The 24,174-nt window shown below is 44.2% G+C and overlaps 1 protein-coding gene across 1 annotated transcript in view; it reads left to right on the forward strand.

Moving 5' to 3' along the window:
* The first annotated feature begins 231 nt into the window (after positions 1-231).
* ANXA5 (annexin A5) overlaps positions 232-24,174 on the forward strand; it is a 71,184-nt gene continuing 47,241 nt past the window's right edge. Inside the window, exon 1 of the mRNA XM_038769182.1 lies at positions 232-302. The gene's annotated coding sequence lies outside the window, so the exon portion shown is untranslated. The remainder of the gene's footprint in view (positions 303-24,174) is intronic.

A 24,174-nucleotide genomic window follows, 5' to 3' on the forward strand; every position in this document is an offset into this window, starting at 1 on the left:
TCTTCGTTCCCTTGCTAAAGAATGGATGCTTGGATGTCGATTAGCGCAGATGTGAAGTCTACTGGGTTCAGCGTGTCAATTCTGCGGCTTCAGAAAGATGATATGCTATATATAACGTGTCCATTTACCGTACACTTGGTTCTGCCGTAATGTATGTTTTCTGTTCGCGTTTTGTCTAGAATGTTGTTAGGGAGTTGGGGAATGTCCTCCTATCAACACGAGCTTGTTTTGGATGCAGTGCGACATGGTGCCGGGAAGAAACGGTTCTGCGCAAGTCTGCACGTGTGCAGCATCCGACACGGGTGAGTACCAAAGCGCGAGTCTTCCTTAATATTAGGTTTTGCAAGAATGTGACTCCCACATTATAAGAGAACTGGGTGTACTGGGTAAAATGGTTACACCCAACACCATTTTGATGTAAAATTCACTAGTGGTCTTAGGGAAGTTTGCTCTGCACACAGTAAGCGCTCAATAAATACGACTGAATGAATGATTATATGTTCAGTATCCTCTGCTTTGAACTTTAATAAATACCCTGGATTAATTTTGCCCTTAAATGAAATTTGCAGTTAAAAACCCTAATGTCATTATTTTGTTAGTATGTTTGGTTTTGTTCTCTGTCTCCCCCTTTTAGACTGTGAGCCCACCGTTGGGTAGGGACTGTCTCTGTACGTTGCCAACTTGTACTTCCCAAGCGCTTAGTACAGTGCCCTGCACACAGTAAGCGCTCAATAAATACGATTGATTATTAGAAAATCACTATGAGATCTCAAGCAAATTATCCTAAAATTGAGGGCAAGAATAGTTTTTGGCAACATTCGTGGAGGTTTTCCATATTCTACATCCAGAGGGGAATTAGGGCTGGATCAACAAGCTGAAAAACTATTTTTGTTTCGGGGGTGGTGGGGGTGGTGGGGTGTGTGTGGGTGTGGGTGTGTGTGCGTATCAGCTAATTTTCTCAATTCTTTGCTCTGCTTTGCTATTGGAGATCTAGCCTCTAATTTGTTGTACAAGTTAAACAGTGGTAAATCACAGTGACTTAAGGGTAGTGTCTGCCCTACTGTGCCAGATAGAATTTTCCTATAGAAACTTCTGCTTTAGCTGTAGAGAATATCTGATGGTCAGGCCCCAACTCCCATTTAGAGGCTTAGGCTGGGTAGGTTGATGCCCTTGTTGGAGAGGTGCACAACATTCATCCAGACTGAGTTTCTCCAGAGCCCATGAGTCTTTCCCCCTCCCCTCCCACACCCTGCCTCACACACACTGAACCTTTAGTCAGACCCACGACCCTTGTGAGGATATGGAGTCCTCTGAGGCCATCAGAAGAAACCCCTTCCCCTCCGGGAGTTTTCCTGCAGCTATTTCAACTACAACCTTACCACAGCCGAAACTACAATTGTATCAAGAGGACAAAAACAACACACACACACACAAGCAGGAGATGATTGAAACACGCACACACACATATGTGCGCGCACTCCAGGGAGGTAGGAGATGATGAACTTTGGCCTGGGAGTTCAGTGGGTAGAGAATACTGCTTGGGCCCTTCCTGCCCCACCGATCCCTTGGTTTGCAAGGAGGAGGCCTCTCTTCCTGCTGCCTGCATCTCATTGTCGACCAGACTCAGAGCGGGAGGGGGAGGAAGAGGAATAAATGTTCATTTAAATTCTTTTTCTTTTTTGGGCTCAATTTCCATCAGCCAGAGATAAAAGCCAAAACAAAGGAAAACATTTACATCTGCACTTTCCTCTGTTGTTGGCTGTTGCTGTGGACCATCCCGCCACAGCTGCTGGCCACAAGCATGCTTCACCCTGCCTGAGCTTCTAGATCATCTGAAGGGGCTGTGCTTTCTCTTCTTTTTTTTATGGTGTTTGTTAAATGCTTACCGTGGGCCAGACGCTGTACCAGGCACTGAGGTAGATAGAAGCTAATCGGGTTGGGCACAATCTCTGTCTCTCGTGGGTCTCACGGTCTTAATCCCCATTGTACGTATAAGGTAACTAAGGCATAGTCACATTAAATGACTCTCCCAAGGTCACACAGCAGACAGGTGGCAGAGCCGGGATTAGAACCCAGGTCCTTCTGATTCCCAGGCCCGTGGTCTATCCATTAGGCCACGCTGCTTCTTTGCTATGTTGGTCAGGCTGGATAGGCAAAACATTTTATAAAACTAGTTTCATGTGGGTTAAATATTGTTTTTGCCCATGGGCAGTGCTCTGCACACAGTAAGCGCTCAATAAGGAGGATCGACTGATCCGTTAACTCAGGATCTTGAGCAGAGATATCATTTGGCAACTGGGGCCAATTGGGAGGTTTCCACTCCAGAGATACGCTGTCGTGTCTCTCCTAGTCCAACCCAACAGACAGAATCAGGCTGAGGTGTGTTACCGATCCCGTCTTTATCGGTTTGAAAATGAGATCGCAGCCACCAAGGAGCAGGTTTTATTCATTTCAAAGAACTGGGCAGTTCGTCGGTTGGGAGACATGGTACGGGGAACCGTCTGCTACCTCTCTTCACCAGGTATTTACAGATCCTCCGATGAGTTCTTCATTTCTTTCATATGGAAGTCTCACTTTCCTGTTGAGAATCAGAATAGGTGAGTCTTTACGGGATGACAGAGTTGATATATGTCAATCAACATATACGTTATCTGTTAATATATGTTAATGATAGAAAAATGCCTTTTCCAAAGAATATTCCATTTGAGAGAAGGCAAAACTTGTTTATACCCTTCTTTGGCAATCCATGTTTACCTAATCATAATTAGTAGCACAGTCCATCCTTCCCTTGACTTGGTTTGAAATTGTTCTCTGCCTCTCTCTCCTGGTCAGGAGTAACCCTGTGGATAAGAAACATGTCTTGAGTGTAGAGTGCTCAATAAACACCATTACTACTACTACTGCTACTAACTTCAGCTCTTCCATCGAATAAGACCAAAGCTTCTTTGGGTTTCTCTGTTGTCTTGATCAACATATGACGAGATGCAGCGATCCTAGGGTCTCCTGAAACAGTGGCTGTACCATGCACCGTCTTTCTGCCAGTAAACCTGTTTACTACTTGCTCTGGAAGAGAATACGTCAAGGACCCTGCCCCTCTTTCTGGCTGGGGAGAGGGGGGACGTTCTTTCTGTTGGTCGATGGTGGTCTTCAGATCTTATTTTGCTACCAATTCCTGTACCTTCAGTTTCTTTCACAGATCGTAGCTTAACTAGCACTTTTTGCGAAGTCTGGGTTTGTGTGAGTGCGCTGTACTTGATTGATGAAATTCAGAGGTGCCTATGGCAGAGTTTGGAGGTTGGAAGGTTCTTGGATATGCACCCAAAAGGGTGCCTGCCCCAGGGGAGTTGAGTTTTGTGCATTGCATTTTAGGGACTAAGCAAAACAAAAATGCCACAGCTAGGGCCACATCACCAACCTTGACATGTTATTTCAGCTCTAGGGTTGATGAGTCCTGCTGTTTCCTTCATGTTGCTCCTTTCCTATGTCCTGGCTGCTAAATAAGTAGCACTTTAAAATGTTTGTTTGCATTATCTTTTTAAAAAGAAATTCATAAAATGAAAATGATTTTCTCTCTAATAGTAAGCTCCTTGTGAGCAGGGACATGTCTAACTAATCTGTTATATTGTACGCTCCCAAGCACTTAGTAGAGACCTTTGTACATAGTGAGCGTTCAATAAATATGATTGATATAGTGTGTTTCTATAATTGGACAGTTAATTGGGATGTTTTCAGTGAAATTAGTTTAGAGTTAATAAATGGATAATTAAGGGATGGAAAGCGAGTCAGTCTTTCATTTACGATTCCTTTTCCACACTGGAAACTATATATCAGGGTTTTTTGCTATTTGGAGAGTGTCATCTAGTCCCGCTGCTTCATTAGAGGCTTGAAAGTGTGGGTTGTTGTCTTCTAGCTCTTTCTTCCACGAAGCACCTGATTGTATTGTCTCCTACCTTTGATTGCTATTAAGATGTCTGTTTACCTCATTTCTTGAGGTAGAGAAACAGTGTGGCTTAGTGGATAGAGCATGGGCTTGGGAGTCAGAAGGACCAGGATTCTTATCCCGGCTCCACCACTTGTCTGCTGCGTGACCTTGGGCAAGCACTTAACTTCTTTGTGCCTCAGTTCCCTCATCTGTAAGATTGACTGTGAGCCCTACGTGGGACAGGGACTATGTTCTTCTTGATTATTTTGTATCTTCCCCAGTGCTTAGAACATTGCCTGGCACATAATAAGCACTTAAGTAGCACAATTATTATTATTATTATTGAGAGGAAGAAAAAGAGAGATGTCTCCTAATCTGTACCAACCTGGAGTGCCCCTCTACCTTCTCTCTATGTTGATCCAAGAATAAGGCTAATCTGAGCTTTTAGGATTTTTTTCCCTCCAATTTACATATTTCAACTAGGCCATTTCTAGGCTTCCTTTATTTCCCCACTGGCTACTTTTCTCCCTTTTTGTAGGAGCAACTCAAAGCATCAGCAAGCAGCAGGGAGTATTTGTGGCAAAGTGGGGAGGAGAAGAAACAGGCGATGTTGTTTCCTTCCGAGGGCAGGCAGAGCACTTGTCTTAGCTCAAGAATCTAAAATAATTTCCAGTCGGTTGATCTTTGCCACTGCCTGGGTGTATTTGTGTAGTCTTTGTCTTATTTGTTTATTTTTTGTTTGAGTTTTACCTTCATACCACTGCGCTGGATGCTGAATTTGCTAGGTGTGCATCATCAGATTAGCGGCTCACCAATCTGGGTTTTTTTTCTTTTCCCTCAGTGAGAAGGCAGGTATAATTATTCCGCTCCACTGAACACCATGGGAGCCACATCACTCCCAAGGCCGCCACCTGGGTCTGCCCAGAGACTTACTCCCCATTTTACAGTTGAGGGAACTGAGACGTAGAGAAATAAAGTGACTTGCTCAAGGTCTCACAGCAGACCAGTGGCAGAGCCAGGATTAGAACCTAGGTCTTTCTCACTCCCAGGCTCGTGCTCTTTGCACTAGGTCACCCTGCTTCCCAGTCTGTCGGCTTCCACCTGAGGTGGCCACTGATGCCCAGCTGAGGAAAGGCAGCAAGTAATAATAGTAATTGTGGAATTTGTTCAGCGCTCACTGTACTAAAAGCTGGGGTGGATTCAAGCAAATCAGGTTGGAGACAGTCCCTGTCCCGTATGGGGCTCACAGTGTTAATCTCCAAGCACAGTTTCCACTGTCACCCCATAAATGGGGGGGCGGGGGGGCAATAATCCCCTGTAGTCTATTGTCATACTGGGCAGTGGTGGCACAGACAAACCGTGGAGATTGGGGACTGTGCTGCCAGGGATTGAGTTGGTTACGTGTGGTCTGGTTTGGCCTGATTGGATGGGAATTAGGAGACAGATCCTTCTCCTCCCCTCCGTCCCCTTCCCTCCCTCCCCATCCTCCCACCACTGTGGTGGAGACCGACTTAGAGTAGGCCAGTGTTGTTCAAGCAGGTCACGGAGAACCGGGCCTGAGTGGCTCTTAACAGCTGTTTGCTAGTGGCAACCTTTGAGACAGAACCATAACAGAAGGGAAGTAGGCATACAGAGCAGCAGAAATGAGCAATTTGTGTTCATTTTTTGAGCACAAAGGGATTGTAGCAGCACTGAACCGATATCTGAAATTAGCTCTCGAGATCATATGTGCTGTGGAAATCCACAGTGGATTAAAACCATCACACTTAATTGAGATCAATCAAATTATGAAATGTCATTAGGAAATTAGGGCAAAACTGTCTGGTGAAAGTTATAAATGGGTACCATTCTGGGCCTGAAAACAGAGAACAAATCAGTACCTTGAAAATGCTTTCTAGAGATGTTTCAATCCTTGGTTTTATTATTGTGGTACATAGGGGAGCTTCTTGGCAGAGATCACTATTCGTCTGGTTAAGTGGCTGGAAACAGCCTTGTGTCTAACCCACTCCTTCAGTAGTAGTCTAAGTACAGGGCTGTACACATAGGCATTCAACCCGTCAGTAATATTTACTGAGGACTTACTATGTACAGAACACTGTTCTTGAGAAAGTACAGAAGTAAGCGTTGTGTGGATACCTGCTTTCAAGGAGTTTACCTAATGATGGAGACAGCCTCAGAATAAATTCCTGAGAGGAATAAAATGGAAAGAGAATGGAATGGCCTGGTAAATAAATAAGAGTACATAAGCTCATCTTTAGACTATAAGCTAATTATAAATGTGTAGGGAACATGTCTGCTAATTCTGTTGTACTCTCCCAGGTGTCTAGTACAGTGTTCTGCCCATAGAAAGGGCTCAGTAAGTACCATCGATTGAAAATTGATATGAACAAAAAGTGTCCCTGATGGCTGTGAGTGCTTAAGTCCTGAGATGGTGGGTGGGAAGAAATGACCTGGTGAGAAGAAAATAAATCAGGGGATTGCCTTGTAGAGGAAGAGGAATTTCAGAAGGGTTTTGAATTTGGGGACAGCCGTGGTCTGGCAGATTTGAAAGGCATGGGAGTTACAGGCAGGTGAGAGAGTATGAGCAAAGTATTGGAGATGGGAGAGGTGAGAATGAGGCACTGTGAGTGGGTTAGCTTTTTTTTAAAGGTACTTATTAAGTGCTTACTATGTGCCAGGCACTATACTAAGGGCTGGGGTAGATAAAAGATAATTGGGTTGGACGCAGTCCCTGTCCCACATAGGGCTCACAGTCTTAATCCTCATTTTACAGTTGAGATAATCGAGGTCCAGAGAAGTTAAGTGACTTGCCCGAGGTCACAGAGCAGACAAGTGGCAGAGCGAGGATTAGAACCCAGGTCCTCTGATTCCCAGGCCTGTGCTCTATCCACTAGGCCATGCTGCTTCCACGTTGTTAGCCTGGGAGTCGTGGAGGAGATAGTGGATAAGTAAGGAGAAAGAGCTGTTGAAGTGCCTTACAGCCAATGGTCAGGAGTTTCTGCTTGAGGTGGGGAGGAATAGGCAACCATTGGAGGTTGTTGAGGAGTGGAGAGATACGCAGAATGACGTTCTAGTAAAATGACCTAAGCAGCAGAGTGAAGTAGGGACTGGAGAAGGAAGAGGCTGGAGACAGGGAAACCCATTGGGAGGTTGATCAGTAATCTCCCCGGGATAGATGAGTCCTTAGACCTGGGTGATGGCCTTTTGGGTGGAGGGGATGGATCCAGAAATGCTGTGGGGGAAATACTCTGGACAACTCGAGCGGGACAGGCCTTGTCAGTAGACAGTAGACCTTGGTTGGTTGATGGGTTGATTAGTTCACCATGGGGAGGGAGTGTGGGAGAGGGAGGAAAAGCTTTAACTTAATTCCTCCCTGTCCTACTGCCTTATAACTTCTTCTCCCCATCATTTATAACACAATCAGTGTCCACGAACCTGACTAAGCTCCACTGTGTCAGAACTAATGGGGAGCACTGTTGGGTAGGGACTGTATATGTTGCCAACTTGTACTTCCCAAGCGCTTAGTACAGTGCTCTGCACACAGTAAGCGCTCAATAAATACGATTGATGATGATGGTGATGAAACTGTATAATCTAATGGGGAGACAGTAGAACAAATGGATGAATGTACAGTCAGTTCTTCCCTACTGCCGGTTTCCATTATGCATTTTGAATGAAACCTGTTGGGAAATTAGGGACCGTTCTTTGACCGCATGCATCTGTTTGGATAGGGCGTGATATGATGTTGGGAGAAATGATTGTGTGCATGCACAGGGCTTAAGTCAAGAGGAGCATACTTCAGTGTGAATTTAGAGAAGGAGCGTGGCCTAGTGGAAAGAACACAGGCCTAGCAGTCAGAGGACTTGGATTTTAATCCTCTAATCCTCGCTCCTCTACTGCTAACCTTCTCAGTGTACCTCGATCTTGTCCATCTCACCATTGACTTCTTGCCCCTATCCTGCCTCTGGCCTGGAATGCCCTCCCTCTTCATATCCAATAATTATTCTTTCCCCTATCAAACCTTCTTGAAGGCACATCTCCTCCAAAAGGGCTTCCCTGCCTAAACCCTCTTTTCCTTTTCTTCCACTCCCTTTTGTGTCGCCCTGACTTACTTCCTGTATTCATTCCTTCTCCCAGACCCACAGCACCTATGTACATATAAATAATTGTATTTATTTACATTAATGTCTGTCTCCCCCTCTAGCCTGTAAGCTCATTGTAGACAGTGACTGTGTCTATTATGCTGTAGTCTCCCAAGTGCTTATTAAATGCTCTGCACAGAGTAAGGGCCCAATAAATATGATTGACTTCCATCCTGCCCCCCAACCCCATCCCCTTTGTGTCTGATTGACTTCTGGTGACCACAGCCCTGCCACAACCCCCATACAGAACTGGTGTAGTGTGGGTCAGTAGTTCAGCTCCCCATTGTTAATTGAAACCCTTCGCTTCATGCACTGTCTCCCTTTGCGTTCTTCTGCAGTAAGCAGTTCTGAGACTTCGTTTTGACATTTTGTTTCCTATGCTTGGATTCTCCAGACTTCACACTTATATGAACTGTATTTTTTCTTATAAGAGGATAATTTAGTTTACCATTCGTGCAGTCAAGCTACAACTCACCTTGAATTTTAACCTCCTAACAAAGACCTACATTGTACATTTCCTTTGGTTTGCCTGAAGTGAATTCTCAGTCTGTACTTGGCCAGTGTCAGCCTGGCACGGGGGCCAAAGCAGAGCTCCTGTGTGGGCTGAGAAGCTGAGACAGTGAGGCGGAATTGGCCACTTTAGGATGACATGGAATCAGCAAACGTAACATCTATGAAGAAAGAGGAGCCTCTTGAAACATGTACCCCAGGGCCAGCAGACAAAGAATTAATTCACCGCTGTCCCCGGTTTCACATGCCAGAGAAACGAAATATGCCTCAAGGCTTTAGTCAGTAACTTCACAGGACTGATCCATGGTTTGACAAATCTCCAAATCAATAAAGAGATTGCTGGAAAAAAGGAGAGTGAAACTCTTAACTCCTCAAGAAGGCACATTAAGTGCAAACCAGTTCTAAACATTGGGCACTCTTTGCTTCTGACCGGCCTCTCTCTTCTTCACTTCTTCTGCTGCTCCCTGATCTTGTCTCCTCGCTTCCCATCCTCTGCTTTCCTATCCCAAAATGGAAGAAGTGTTTCTTCAGTAATGTGCCCTCAGCACCTAGGAAAGTGATAAGATTTGTTCCGGGAAGTCTAGATAGGAGGAGGAATGGACTTTAGTCTTCCATCAGTTTTTCAGCTCTTTCATACTGACCCATTTGTACTACTACCTGTGATAACATTATTCTCCCTACCACTCTCACTATTTGTAAATCATTTCTGTCTCCCCCATTAGATTGACTGCTCCTTGAGAGCAGTGACTATGTGTATTGTTCCCACTGTACTTACTTAGTATAGTACTTTGCCCTCAGGCATTCAGTGAATACCATTGATTGATTGATTGATTGACTGGATGATCAGTTGATCAGTCCAACATGGGGAAGGAGTGAGGGAGAGGGAGGAAAAGTTTCAACTTAATTCCTCCCTGTCTCGTTGCCTTCCAACCGTTTCTCCTTGTCATCAGTCTCTCAAATTCTTCATCTACTTTAACCTTTTCCTTTTGCTTCATGGGCAAGAAACAGCTAAATACCGGGGCTGAGATTGGCAGTGTTTTCTTGGGGAAAGGCAGGGAATGCACATAGATGGAGAATAGCATCAAGGGCTGGGGTCGAGGCGGGAAGAAAAATATGGAATGTATTTTTCACACAGCCGAATCAGAGCCATTACGCAGAGCTCAGGTTTTGCTGTTGGGAAATCTATCTCAGTGTTTTCAAGCACCCTTTAAGCTTAGAGATTGGGACGGTAAACCTCAACACTGTTGGGTAGGGACTGTCTCTATACGTTGCCAATTTGTACTTCCCAAGCGCTTAGTACAGTGCTCTGCACATAGTAAGCGCTCAATAAATACGATTGACGATGATGATGATGATTTTCTATCTAATGTGGGTGATTTCCGTGTTCCAGAAACTTTCTGTGGAGAATTAAAAACACTCAGTGCAGAATGGTTTTGCTCTCCCAACCACTTAGTGCAGTGCTTTGCGTACAGTAAAGCTCTCAATAAACACTCTTGGGTGTGTTACCGAACTTTTCTTTCCCACCCTTAGAGCACTTACATACATGTCTTATATACTCTATTTCTTCCTCCTATCTGTAATTTATATTTTTAGTGTGTCTCCCCCAGTAGATTGTAAGTTTTTTGAGGGCTGGGATCAGGTCTACTAATTTTGTTGTACTCTCCCAAGCATTTACTACCGTACAAAGCCCACAGAAGTTGCTCAATAAATACTACTGATGGACTGAGGGTGGATTCATCAGGTACAAGTTGCAAATGCTTTAGTCCTTATGTAAATCTTGCAGCCACCAGGTGGGGTATTAGGTTTGGAAGTAACTCTGGGGAGTAAATACTGGTCCACAAAAGAGTGTAGAAGGATTCACTTTAAGAAAGCACAATGAAAGAAATCTTTTACACCAACACCAAACCCTCCTGACTCCACCAGATTTTGTTTTGGTCAGGTAGTGCTTGCAACCAGGTCATCAGTGTTTGAGGTTATTTGATTGCCATGTATAGAGTTCTTTGACTAGTGGAAAGTATTGTGTGGATAGTATTAAGCACAGTGCTAAGCACTGGGGTAGATCCAAGATAAGCTGGACGCAGTCCCTCTGCCAAATGGGCTCACAGTCTAGGTAGAAGGGAGTAGGATTTAATCTCCATTTTACAGTTGAGGAAACTGAGGCACAGAGAAGTGAAGTGATCAGGCAGAAACTCCTCACCCTGGGCTTCAAGGCTGTCCATCACCTCACCCCCTCCTACCTCACCTCCATTCTCTCCTTCTCCAGCCCAGCCCGCACCCTCCGCTCCTCCGCCGCTGATCTCCTCACCGTGCCTCGTTCTCGCCTGTCCCGCCATCGACCCCCGGCCCACGTCATCCCTCGGGCCTGGAATGCCCTCCCTTTGCCCATCTGCCAAGCTAGCTCTCTTCCTCCCTTCAAGGCCCTACTGAGAGCTCACCTCCTCCAGGAGGCCTTCCCACACTGAGCCCCTTCCTTCCTCTCCCCCTCGTCCCCCTCTCCATCCCCACCATCTTACCTCCTTCCCTTCCCCACAGCACCTGTATATATGTATATATGTTTGTACATATTTATTACTCTATTTATTTATTTATTTATTTATTTTACTTGTACATATCTATTCTATTTATTTAATTTTGTTAGTATGTTTGGTTTTGTTCTCTGTCTCCCCCTTTTAGACTGTGAGCCCACTGTTGGGTAGGGACTGTCTCTATATGTTGCCAATTTGTACTTCCCAAGCGGTTAGTACAGTGCTCTGCACACAGTAAGCGCTCAATAAATACGATTGATGATGATGATGATGATGATTTGCCCCAGGTCACACAGCAGATAAATGGCAGAGCCAGGATTAGAACCCAGGCTTGTGGTCTTTCCACTAGGCTGCTCTGCTTCTAATGAAAAGTCACACATATAGATGGTTAGATTCTGTTTTCAAGAGAAAAGTTACTAGACTGCTATCATGAAGAAGAATGAAGTAAAGTTATCAGGTATTTGAGTTATTATCACCCATCTCTCCATAATTGAAAATCAACATTTTATCATTCTGTTCTCCTGGGTGCAAGTCATCTCTCCCTGTGGTTGAAGAGCTTTTGGCATTAGACAGCCCAGTGAGCCTTGGGATACTTAGTGGACTCTTTCAGTTACTAAGCTGCAATCTGTCAGAAGAATTTTCTATCTGTTGTTCTGATGCTGGTTACATAGAAGCAGCATTGCATAGTGGATAGAGCATGGGCCTGGGAATTAGGACTACTTAACCAGCAGTTACTAATTGTGGCTCTGCCACTTGTCTTCTGGGTGTCCTTGGACAAGTCATTTAACTTTTTCGTGCCTGTTACCTCATCTGTAAAATGGGGATTAATATTGTGAGCCCCATGTGGGACATGAACTGAGTCCAACATGATTAGCTTGTATCTATCGACCCCAGTATTTGGTACATAGTAAGTGCTTAATAAATACCTTTTAAAAAATAACCAGCCCATCCGGTATTGTTCAGCCGATCAATTGTATTTATTAAGCGTTTATTGTAATTGTGGCATGTGTACTATGTTCCAGGCACCGCACTGAGCCCTGGGGTAGGTACAAGTGAGTCGGGTTGGACACAGTCCCCATCCAACTTGGGGCTCACAGTCTTCATCCCCTTTTTACAGATGAGGTAACGGAGGCTCAGAGAAGTTAAGTGACTTGCCCAAGGTTACACAGTGGACAAGTGGCCGTGTCAGGATTACAACCCAGGTCCTTCTGACCAGGATTACTATGAACAGAAGACTAAGTGCTAACAGAATTGGCAGACACATTCCCTGCCCATAACGAGCTTAGAGCCTGGAGAGGGAGACAGACATTAATATGAATAAATGAGTAATTTATAATATGTAATTTAAAGATAGGTACATAAATGCACAGATTGAGGTGCCTAGATGACACAGAAGGGAGAGAAAGCCAGGGAAAAGAGGGCTTAATTGGAGATGTGACTTTAGTAATGCTTTGAAGGTAGAGAGAGTATTGGTCTGGTGTATATGGAGGGGGAGGGAAGTTCCAGGCCAGGGGAATGACATGGGAAAGGGGTTGGTGATGAGATAGACAAGATCAGGGCACAATGTCCAGCGCTTAGAACAGTGCTTTGCACATAGTAAGTGCTTAACAAATACCATAAAAAATGTGTAAGCTGGTGCTAGAGAAGCAGAGTGTGTGGGCTGGGCTTTAGTAAATTAGTGAGGTAGGTTTGGGCGAGCTGATTGAATGCTTTAGAGTCAATGGTAAGGAGTTTCTGTTTGATGCAGAGGTGGATGGGCAGTCATTGGGGCTTCTTGAGGAATGGGGAGATATGAATGGAATGTTTTTGTTGATAAATGATTCGTGCAGCTGAGCGAAGTATGGATTGGAATGGGGAGAGACAGGTGGCTGGGAGGTCAGCAAGGAGGCAGATGCAGTAGACAAGGCGGAATAGGATAAGTGCTTGGATCAGCATGGTAGCTGTTTGGATGGAGAGGAAAGGGCGGATTTTAGCAATGTTGTGAAGGTAGAAGTGACAGGATTTGGTGACATTGAATACGTGGGTGGAATGAGAGAGATGAGTCGAGGACAATGCCAAGGTTATGGGCTTGTGACGCAGGGAGGATAGTGGTGTTGTATGAGAAGCAGCGTGGCTTAGCTAATAGACTACAGGCCTGGGAATCAGAAGACTTGGGTTCTAATCCTTCCCTCACCTATATCTGCTGTGTGACATTTGGCAAGTCATTTAAATTCTCTGGGCCTCAGTTACCTCATCTGTAAAATGGGGATAAAGAATAGGTGCCTCACTTGGGACAGGGACTGTGTCCAACCTGATTATTTATTTTATTTTGTTAGTATGTTTGGTTTTGTTCTCTGTCTTCCCCTTTTAGACTGTGAGCCCACTGTTGGGTAGGGACTGTCTCTGTATGTTGCCAATTTGTACTTCCCAAGCGCTTAGTACAGTGCTCTGCACACAGCGCTCAATAAATACGATTGATGATGATGATGATGATGATGAACTTGTATCTATCCCAGTGCTTAGAACAGTCCTTGGCACATAGTAAGCACTTAACGAGTACCATAATTATTATTATTACAGTGATGGGAAATATCGGGGAGGTCAGGGTTTGGAGTTCAGTTTTAGACATGTCTAATTTGAGGTGTCAGCGGGACATCCAAGTAGATATGTCTTGAAGGCAGGAGGAAATGTGAGATTTCAGGGGAGGAGAGAGGTCAGGGCTCGAGACAGATTTGGGAATCATCTGCAAAGAGATGGTAACTGAAGCCGTGAGAGCACGAGTTCTCCAACGAAATGGGTGTAGATGGAGAATAGAAGGGGCCTAGAACTGAGCCGTGAGGGACCCCTAATGTCAGAGGGTGGAGGCCGAGGAGGAGCCAGCAAAAGAGACTGAGAATGAGCAGTCAGAGAGATAGGAGGAGAACCAAGAGAGGTCAGTGTCAGTAAATCTTAGGTTGGATAACGCTACTAGGAAAAGGGAGTGGTCTACGGTGTCAAAAGCGGCTGAAAGGTCTAGGAGGGTTAGGATGGAGTAGGAGTAGATTAGGAGTACTGGCCATCAGATTTGGTAAGAAAGTCATTGGTTACTTTAGAGAGGGCTGTTTCTACGAGAGTGAAGGGGTCAGAAGCCAAATTGGAGGGGATCCAGGAGAGAATTAGAGGGGATCTAGGAGAGAATTGGAGGAGAGGAAATGGAGACAGTGGGTGTAAACAACTCTTTCAAGAAGTTTGGAGAGCAGTGGTAGGAGGGAGATGGGGGAGACTTTGAAGTTGGGGGAGAAGTGTCTGGCGGATTAGAGGAGGGAGGGCATTCCAGGCCAGAGGCAGGTTGTGGGATAGGGGTTGGCATGGAGACAGGTAAGCTGGCGCTACAGTGAGAAGTTTAGCGCTAGAGGAATGAAGTCAGAAGCACAAGTGGAGGGGATAGATTTATAAAGGAGGTGAGAGATTTCATCTTGAGTTACTGCAGGGAACAGAGTCGAAGAGGGTGGAAGAGGAGGTGGGGAATTGGAGAGGAGCAGGGGAATTTTTAGGGAGATAAAGCCTGATAGTTTCAATTTTGTTAGTGAGTAACCAGGTCATTAGGGGAGAGAGGTAGTGGGGATTGGGGGACAGGAGGTTTGAGAAAGGAGTTAGATGTCTGGGATAGCTGGCGGGGGCAGAGGGGATGGGAGTGAATTTGGAAAAAGTATTGTTGTCAGGCAGTGGAGAGGGCCAAAATGAAGCAGATAACAGTGGACAAGGTCAGAGAGAGATCTGAATTTCCTCGATCAATCATGTTTATTGAGCACTTACTATATGGAGAGCACTGTACTAAGTGCTTGGGAGAGTACAACAAAATTAGCAGACATGTTCCATAACAAGCTTAACAATGCTTCACAGCTTGTTCTTCCCAATCACTTTGTGCAGTACATTACACTTAGTAGTTGCTCAAAAATGATCATTATACTGTTATTTATGTGTAGATTCTTTATGTGCTACCCTGGATGCTGTGTGTGCTATACAGTTGCATGAGGGCTCTTCATTTTCCAATTAAATAGTAAGTTCCTTGAGAGCAGCTATTGTGACTTTCACCTCTTCTATGTATTCCCTAAGCTCCTAGTATAGCGCTCTGCCTAAAGCATGCTGTCAATCCATCAATCAATCAATCAATCGTATTTATTGAGCGCTTACTGTGTGCAGAGCACTGTACTAAGCGCTTGGGAAGTACAAGTTGGCAACATATAGAGACAGTCCCTACCCAACAGTGGGCTCAAAGTCTAGAAGGGGGAGACAGAGAACAAAACAAAACATATTAACAAAATAAAATAAATAGAATAGATAAGTACAAGTAAAATAAATAGAGTAATAGTCTATTACTGTCAATAAACACCCATGATACAGATACCGACATTACTCGGATTAATCCTCCTTTCTGATTTTGTCCTTTAATGCTGTCAGAATGCACTGTTTCAGACAATTGTCACATTCCACCTTCAGACCTTCATGGTTAACAACTGCCCTTAGCGTGCTTCTCTATTCCTCACAATCATTTTGCAGTTTTTTCCTTATTTCTCTACAGAGAATCTTGCATTCTTCCACTTTTTCCATCCTCTCTCGTTCTTGCTTTTCTTGCCATAAGCTGAAATGTTTCTGGACTGATTTGACATTTCTCTTCCTCTTTTCCTGTTAATGTGTTATGATGTTGATGAACAAGTGGAAATGTGCATCTATGCTCACTTCTGCCTTGTGTTTCAGATCTGTTCTTTCCAGCGTGTCTGCAAATATATTCTCATTGCAGCAGAATCTTGGCAGCGGTCCTAAGGCTTTTTGATGAGGTTTTATTGAGAAACATCAATATGGACATTTGTGCAAAGCAGTCGGTGGCCTGAATCCGTCCAAATCATGTTGTCCCTTTAGACTGTGAGCTCGTTATGGGCAGGGATTGTCACTACCAACTCTGTTATATTGTACTCTCCCAAGGGATTAGTACAGTGCTCTGCACACAGTAAGCGCTCAATAAATCCGATCGATTGATTGTTGTTCTTGCTGTTTATTCTCATTGCTGTTTGCTGTTTATTCTCTATCTATTTACATAATTTGGTCCAGGACTATTGATCATGTGAAAGGATCCAGCTCTGGGAGTTAGGAGACCAGGGTTCTAGTTCTGCAAGTAGGGAAATGCCTGCTTGGGTTAGGTCATCAGAGTGAAGGTTTCTGACTGATGAGCCACCCTGGCCATTTTGTGAAGTGGATGGATCCAACGGGAATCCTGAAAAATGGCTGGCAACAGTTACCTAGACAACCTTCTGCTGAGTTACGGCATTTGGGGACATCATTGGCACTCTGCTGTGGTCACTTCAGCCGTAAATGTGTCCAGAACTTTGAGGGTACTTCACAAAGCAGGACACTGCTGCTCACCGACTCGTTCGTTGAACTCCATACTGAAGCAAGAAAACACACAGTGGGCACTCAATAAATACTTCCCTAGTGAAAAGGGCACGATCCTGGGAGTCAGAGGACTTGGGTTCTAATCCCAGCTCCACCGTTCGTCTGCTGTGTGATCTTGGACTAGTCCTTTAAGTTCTCTATGCTTCAGTTTCCTCACCTGTAAAACAGGGATTTACCCCCACTCCCCATCTTAGACTGTGAGCTCCATGTGGGACAGGGACTATGTCCAAACTGATTATCCTGTATCTACCCCAGCACTTAGTAAGGGGCATGGCACATAGTCAGTGCTTAACAAATACCATAACTATTTAAATTATTATTATTACTACCATTTCATCTCAAATGGGGTCTAGGAGGTATTGGGAAAGGCACTGCTGCGGCGGACTTTGTGAGGGATCACCCCAAGAGGTGACTGAAGAGTGTTCCTGAGTTTCCAGAGGTTGGGGGTGTAATCACCTTAATGCTGATCAGAATGGGCTTTCACCACAATGAAATATTGATGGGCTTAACCAAGGGAGGGGGGCTAACCATACTCATCTCTCCTGCACAGGATGGATGGGCCAGAGCCCCCACCTCAAGAAAAAAAGCTTTCTCTGCTGGAGTGACCCTGGAAACCAGGGGGTGGGAGGAAGGGCAGAATAAGTTTTGCTCTAGGTGTAGAGAGACATTTTTCATTCCAGCTTATGGGTATGTAAGCTTGCTCTCCCCATATATAGTGGGAGGAAGAGTAAGAAGGAGGGAAAGAAGGAAAGGGAAGAAGAAACAGACTCCTTTGTTATCATAATTTGGGAAAAAGGATACCATATTTTCTGTCTTGTAGCCTTTGCTATCTCTCCTATGTGCTTTATTGCAGTTACTTTCAATAATAATAATAGTAATGATGGTATTTGTTAAGCATTTACTATGTGCCAAGCACTGCTGTAAGCTCTGGGGTAGTTACAAGGTGATTGGGTTGTCCCACGGGCGGCTCACAGTCTTCATCCCCATTTTACAGATGAGGTAACTGAGGCACAGAGAAGTTAAGTGACTTGCCCAAAGTCACACAGCTGATAAGTGGCGGAGCAGGGATTAGAACGCACAACCTCTGACTCCAAAGCCCGTGCTCCTTCCACTAAGCCATGTTGCTTCTCAATAGGTATTTATGTGCAAAAATATGTTTTTTTTTTAATTTAGTACTTATGTTTTTGTCTCTAATTTGTCTTGTTTGTGTGGGCTAATATACATATTTGTAACTCCCTGTTTCACCTGGCACACAGCTTTCTGAAAAAAATCACGCTCAGTATGTTAGTTTTAGACCAAAGGTAATTTTCCTCTGAAAAATTGAACCAAGCCATCTCTCCATGTTTTATTGCAAACCTAGAATTTTTCCTTCTCTGGTTTATAAGAATTTTAAGCTTCTTGCTTGTAAACAGAGTCCTCAAATAGGGATCTTGGACAACTGAAACTTTCTCTAAGGCTGCTTCTATTTGAGAGAGTGTTTGAGTTTATTTTTAATCCTCAAAAAGCAGTAAGAGTTTAGTTTCAAAATGAGTCATGTATACACATTTCATATTTTTGAAAACTGAAGTTACAGTATAAATGATTCCATTTTTTGCTATTCGTGGGATATCAGCCTTATTAAGTCCCTCTGGGTCACTGATGTCCAGGAAATGTGTGTGTAAACACACACACACACAAAACCACTTACTTTCTCTTATTTCTGTTTCATTCCCTCTTTCCCACCTCTCTCCCTTCCTTACTAAGTCCCCCTCTTTCCTTTCCCATTCATCCTCCCTCTCTCTATACTTCCCTTTCTCCCTCTGTTTTCCCTTCATCTTCTTTCTCCCTCCCTCACTTCTTTTTTCCCTGTCTCCCCTTCTCATCAGGTTTCAGTTTCAGGGTGTTGCGATTTAATGAGCTATTTAAAATCAAGTGTGTCTATCTTTACTAAATGTCTCCATAGAATTTTATTATCCTTGGAGCTGCTGGGTAGAATCACTTTAGTCTCACTTTAATACGATGTCAGTTCAAAGGGGAATTCAATTGTAAGAAAGAAAACAATGGAAAAATGGTCCACTCATCCAGGCAATCGCATCTTTCCCAACTATTTAATTGTCTTTCCAAACAACAACTAAAAATGACACCAGATCTAAGATCCAGATCAATTCAGCAGTCATACTGAGGTGCTTTGCCTTGACATAGGGGAAATAAGCTTATAAACTATGGTATTCAGTTGCTATGAGAGCCCAGTTTTATACATTTTTCCAGCTGTTTTTAGGCCAAACTAGATGATGTCTGTTGCCTAGTTACTTTCTCTCATTAAGGGGCTGAGCATCATCAAATTGTCAAACCAAACTTTTTCTAAGGGTGACTGATAGGCCAATCAAAATATAATGTTCCTGCCCAAGAACACTTTATGTGGGGAAGAAGATGAGGCTGTTTGCTATAGGAGCTGGGTATTATTACCTGAATTTCTAGGCTATATCAACATTCAAACTCTGCTGGAGATTGTTTGTCAGATTTTGTTTCTCTGGCCTTCTGAGTGAGGTCCTTGGTATTTGAAAAATAGAACCATTTCAAGGCAAGACTTGGTGTTCCATACAGGGCTCCGTGGCAGAGGAAATTTCATATATTTCAATCTGAACTGTTTTTGTTTCATTTCCCTTCTCTCATCCTCAAGAGCTGCTAGAAAGTTACTGAAAGGCTCTTTCAGTTACTGAAGTTACTGAAAGGGAGCAGAAGATATGATTAACTGCCAACAGCTGAAAGTCACACGCCAGATACAGTGATTCTGGTGACTGTAAGCCACACAGGGTTGGCTTTCCACTGGTGAAATGTCGACAGGAAATAGAAATAACAGTTAACCCAGGTCTTCCCCAGGGAGCTTGTGGGAATGCAGGAGCTCAGCCACCCACCTGTCCTGGCCGGATTGTTTGGAAGGTTGGGAACAGTTGGGGCAACTATCCCGGGTCCCACACCCACTCCCGCCTTTCTGGGTGAATAGGCCTCCTCAGAGATGCCACTATGTTGGATGGCTGGAAAGGGCAGGAGCAACCGCTCACGCACATCACCGGCTTCTGGGCAAACTGCTGTTCACCCCGTTGAAATCCTGTCTGGGCAGAACCTATGACATCCTACTGGATAGGAGACACCTCAGGCATGGCGCTGTTCAGAGTTAACAGTCTATCTCACCGCCGACCTCTCTCCCACATCCTGCCTCTGGCCTGGAATTCCCTCCCATTTCATATCCAACAGACAGTTACTCTCCCCACCTTCAAAGCCTCATTGAAGGCATGTCTCCTCCAAGAGGCCTTCTCTAAGCCCTCGTTTCCTCTTTTCCCACTCTCGTCTGGTCACCCTGACTTACTCCCTTTATTCACCAGCTCCACCCCCAGCCCCACAGCACTTATGTCAATCAATCAATCATTATCAATCGTATTTATTGAGTGCTTACTGTGTGCAGAGCACTGTACTAAGCACTTGGGAAGTACAAGTTGGCAACATATAGAGACAGTCCCTACCCAACAGTGGGCTCACAGTCTAAAAGGGGGAGACAGAGAACAAAACCAAACATACAACAAAATAAAATAAATAGAATAGATATGTACAGGTAAAATAAATAGAGTAATAAATATGTACAAACATATGTACATATATACAAGTGCTGTGGCGAAGGGAAGGAGGTAAGATGGGGGGATGGAGAGGGGGGCAAGGGGGAGAGGAAGGAAGGGGCTCAGTCTGGGAAGGCCTCCTGGAGGAGGTGAGCTCTCAGTAGGGCCTTGAAGGGAGGAAGAGAGCTAGCTTGGCGGATGGGCAGAGGGAGGCCATTCCAGGCCTGGGGATGACGTGGGCCGGGGGTCGATGGCGGGACAGGCGAGAACGAGGTACGGTGAGGAGATTAGTGGCAGAGGAGCGGAGGGTGCGGGGTGATAATTTATTTATTTATATTCATGCCTGTCTCCCCCCCAGACTGTAAACTCACTGTGGACAGGGAATGTGTCTGTTGTTGTTTACACTCTCCCAAGCGCCCTGTACAGTGCCCTGCACACAGTAAGCCCTCAATAAATACGATTGATTGGAATCGGCTCAGTGAAGGGGGAGTGATTTAAAGCTGGAAATTGCACTCTGTAAGCTCTCTTGCTATACAGGTCCTCTTCCGGGTTTGATGCCCTGTGCTCCATTCTCTCAGTAAGGATGGGTCTGCTCCTCACCCTCTCAATGCAGCAAGGGATCCTAGAATTGCCAAGGATGCCCTGTACTCCTTAGGACTGGCCGACTCAAGATCACAGGACTAGGAATCGGGCGATAAGGTGAATCCCGATAACGTTTGAGGTATTCTAGGTTCAGGGCAGCTTTAGGACTCTGCTTTGATTCCCCAGAGCTTCCTGGAGGGAATCTGGCTCAAAACAGGGTATTGCTGGTTCAGGCTACCCTTAGGGAGTTGGGATGGTTCTAGCAAACCACTGCAGCCTCCTCCAGGGATTGCAAACTAGAAAATATGTCAGGCTGGATCCCATGCAAGCCACGGGCTCGGAGCCTCCTCTTCCAGACTATGCTAGCAATGCGAGGCTCCAGAGGAGAGGGAGAAATGAACTTTTCAAAAAGCTTAAAAACTTCAGAGAAAAATGGAAAGGGGCCAATGTTTTTTCTTCCTAGTTATTGTAACCAAACAAAAATAAAACCCAGGGGAGTTTTCCCTTTTGACCATAAATAAAATATTTCCGTAGATTCTAGGTCAGTAAGATTTAATGGTTTTTCTGATGGGACTGATTAAGAAATACCTGCCTTTCTTCACTCCCCACCATATTTCACTCCTTACACACTCGCCGTTTTAAAGGAGTCCTTTTTACTTTGAGTAATGTCGTAGGGTTCAAACAAATGATTGCCAAAACCAATTTGCAGTAACTAGGCTCACTGAAGAAAGTAGTTTTCCATTCTAGAAAAGTCCTTTCAGTAATGACCTTCTCTTTTAAACTTCTCTTTCAAGTACACATCATGGAAGAGGTTGAGGAGAACTTTCCTTTATTTGCCAGACAACCTCAGTTTGTTTTCTTTAGTCTTTTAATTAGCAACCAGGTTTTCAGAACAGATTATTTCCGTCATTGGTTTGAGGCTTCTGGTGGGTGAATATTATCCCCAAGGGTCTGTGAGCAAATCATACAGAAATCAGTGTCATCCAACAGAGTTGGGGAAGGCCCAGTCACCAAAACTGTTTTAATGAACTTTTTCAAGAACAGCAGGAGGGCTTTGTTAGCCTTGCGGTTTAATAAAATTGCATGTTTTTTCAGTTGTTTTCTGAGTAGTCAGTTTTGCTACGACACATATTTTCGTGCACAATTTGGATGTAGCATCATGGAAGTACAACAGAACCTTCTTCCCACAACCTGAATCTTTTATAATATAACAATCCACAAGCTGGCAGAAGAGGCAAGATGCCATGGAGGCAGTGTATAAAACATTGGCATTGTGAGTCAAAGTCAAGTGACCCAAGTTTTAGTCCTGGCCCTGTCACTCTCCTTCTGTTTGAACTTGGACTAGTCACTTAACTTCTCTGTGCAGGTTTTCTCATCTGTAAAATGGGGACAAAATACCTGTTCTCCCTTCATCTTTGACTATGAGCCTGTTGTGGGGCAGGGAATGTATGCGATCTGAATATCTTGTATCTCCCTCAGCAATGCTTGGCACAGAGGAAAGACGTAATAAATGTCATAATCATTGTTAAGAAGATTGTGGTTAGTAAGAAACTGTTGTGTATATACCACGTGGCCTTGTTCAGAGGGCAGTGTGGCCTTGCTTCCCAGCCCCTGCCTCAGCCTGTTCTACAGTATTTTGTGTTCCTTTGTGATTTTGCAACTTTACGGTATTGAATACAGTAAAATACTAGTGAGTGTCAGGGATGCAAAGACTTCTGCTAATGATGGGCCTAAAAATAATATATGAATTTGCATTAAAAAAATGTCTGTTGTCTGGACTGTAAGCCTGTTGTTGGGTAGGGACTGTCTCTATCTGTTGCCGAATTGTATTTTCCAAGTGCGTCCTGCACACAGTAAGCGCTCAATAAATACGATTGAATGAATGATTGAATTAATGGTATCTTTGAACCATCTATTCCTAACCCATTAATTTCCACTGATTCAATAATAATAATAATAATTATTAAGTACTTACTGTGTGTCATGCACCGTTCCAAGGACTGAGGGAGATACAAGTTAATCAAGTTGAACACAATCCCTGTCCTACATGGCGCTTGCAATCTAAGTAGGACAGAGAATGAGTCTTGAATCACCGTGTTACAAATGAGGAAGTTGAGGCACGGGGAAGTTAAGTGATTTGCCCAAGGTCACACAGGAAGCAGCTGGCAAAGCCGGGATTAGAACCCAGTTCCTCTAATTCCCAGGCCCTCGTTCTTTCCATTAGGCAACAAATCAGTAGTTACTATAGCATGATTTTCCCTCCAAATGAGGCTTTTTGAGAATGACACTTAAACCATAGGAGAACACAGTGTATTTGAGCTAATAGTTGTGGTATTTGCTAAACATTTGCTCTGTGCCAAGCATTGGGATAGATCCAGGGCACAGTCCCTGTCCCCATATTGGGCTACCAGTCTACAGTAGAGAGAGAACAGGTATTGAATCCCCATTTTATAGTTCATTCATTTAATTGTATTTATTGAGCACTTACCGTGTGCAGAGCACTGTACTAAGCACCTGGGAAGTACAATTTGGCAACGTATAGAGACGATCCCTACCCAACAGTGGGCTCACAGTCTAGTTGAGGAAACTGAGGCACAGAGAAGTTAAGTGACTTGGTCAACATCACAAAGCAGGCAAATATTGCACCAAGGTTTAGAACCCAGGTCTCTTGACTCTCAGTCCTGTGCTCTTTCCACTAGACCACACTGTAAATCTTGGCTTGAGAAAAAAATGAGCTTTTGGGTGACTTTTATGACAGGCCATCGCTTGCGCAAGTGCCCCACCGCTGCTGTGATCGATATGATAAAGTGATACCTGTCCTTTATAGTAATAGAGAAGAAAAATATCTAGACTATAGTTCAAGTTTTTATCTCTTGATATGAAGAATCCGCTTTGACTCAGTCCATTTCCAGTCCCATACTTATCAGATTGTGATCTCAGTCTTTACAACGGCCTTGGGATGATTGAAAACACACACTGCCTTAGAAAATATGTTTCCTCCCTGAGGTCACTTTCTATGTTGAAATCTTGTTTTCTTAACGCTATTATGGAAAATGTGAAATGGTTTGATTCCTACTTGGGAAACTTTATTTCAAGGATGCGCTCTTTACGCTCTCTACGTTTCCATTAAAGTTCTCCAATAAAACAGCATTCGCAGAGGAGGGGAAGACACTGCCGGTAATGTCCAACTTTCAATCGATTATGGCTTTAAACCAAAAAATCACTTATAGGAAGCAATCACCGCTGGAACCCTCTCCAGTGCTATGACTTCCAGAGTGGGAGAAATAAAGCCTCTTGTCTCAGTTGTAATTTTGGCCTGGCTGTACTCGTCACTTACATACATGCTGTTGCATCACAGAATCTTTCAACATTAGTGGGTCTGAAGAGAGTTTTGGCCTTGCTGTTAAGACTTTTCATTTCGCTAATGTTCATGGAATGCTCAGTGAAATCTAGAAAGTACGGTTTGGCTTATCGAAAACATATCTTCTTATGCT

Source organism: Tachyglossus aculeatus, chromosome X5 (genome assembly GCF_015852505.1).
Source record: "Tachyglossus aculeatus isolate mTacAcu1 chromosome X5, mTacAcu1.pri, whole genome shotgun sequence".
In the NCBI taxonomy this organism is placed as follows: Eukaryota; Metazoa; Chordata; class Mammalia; order Monotremata; family Tachyglossidae; genus Tachyglossus; species Tachyglossus aculeatus.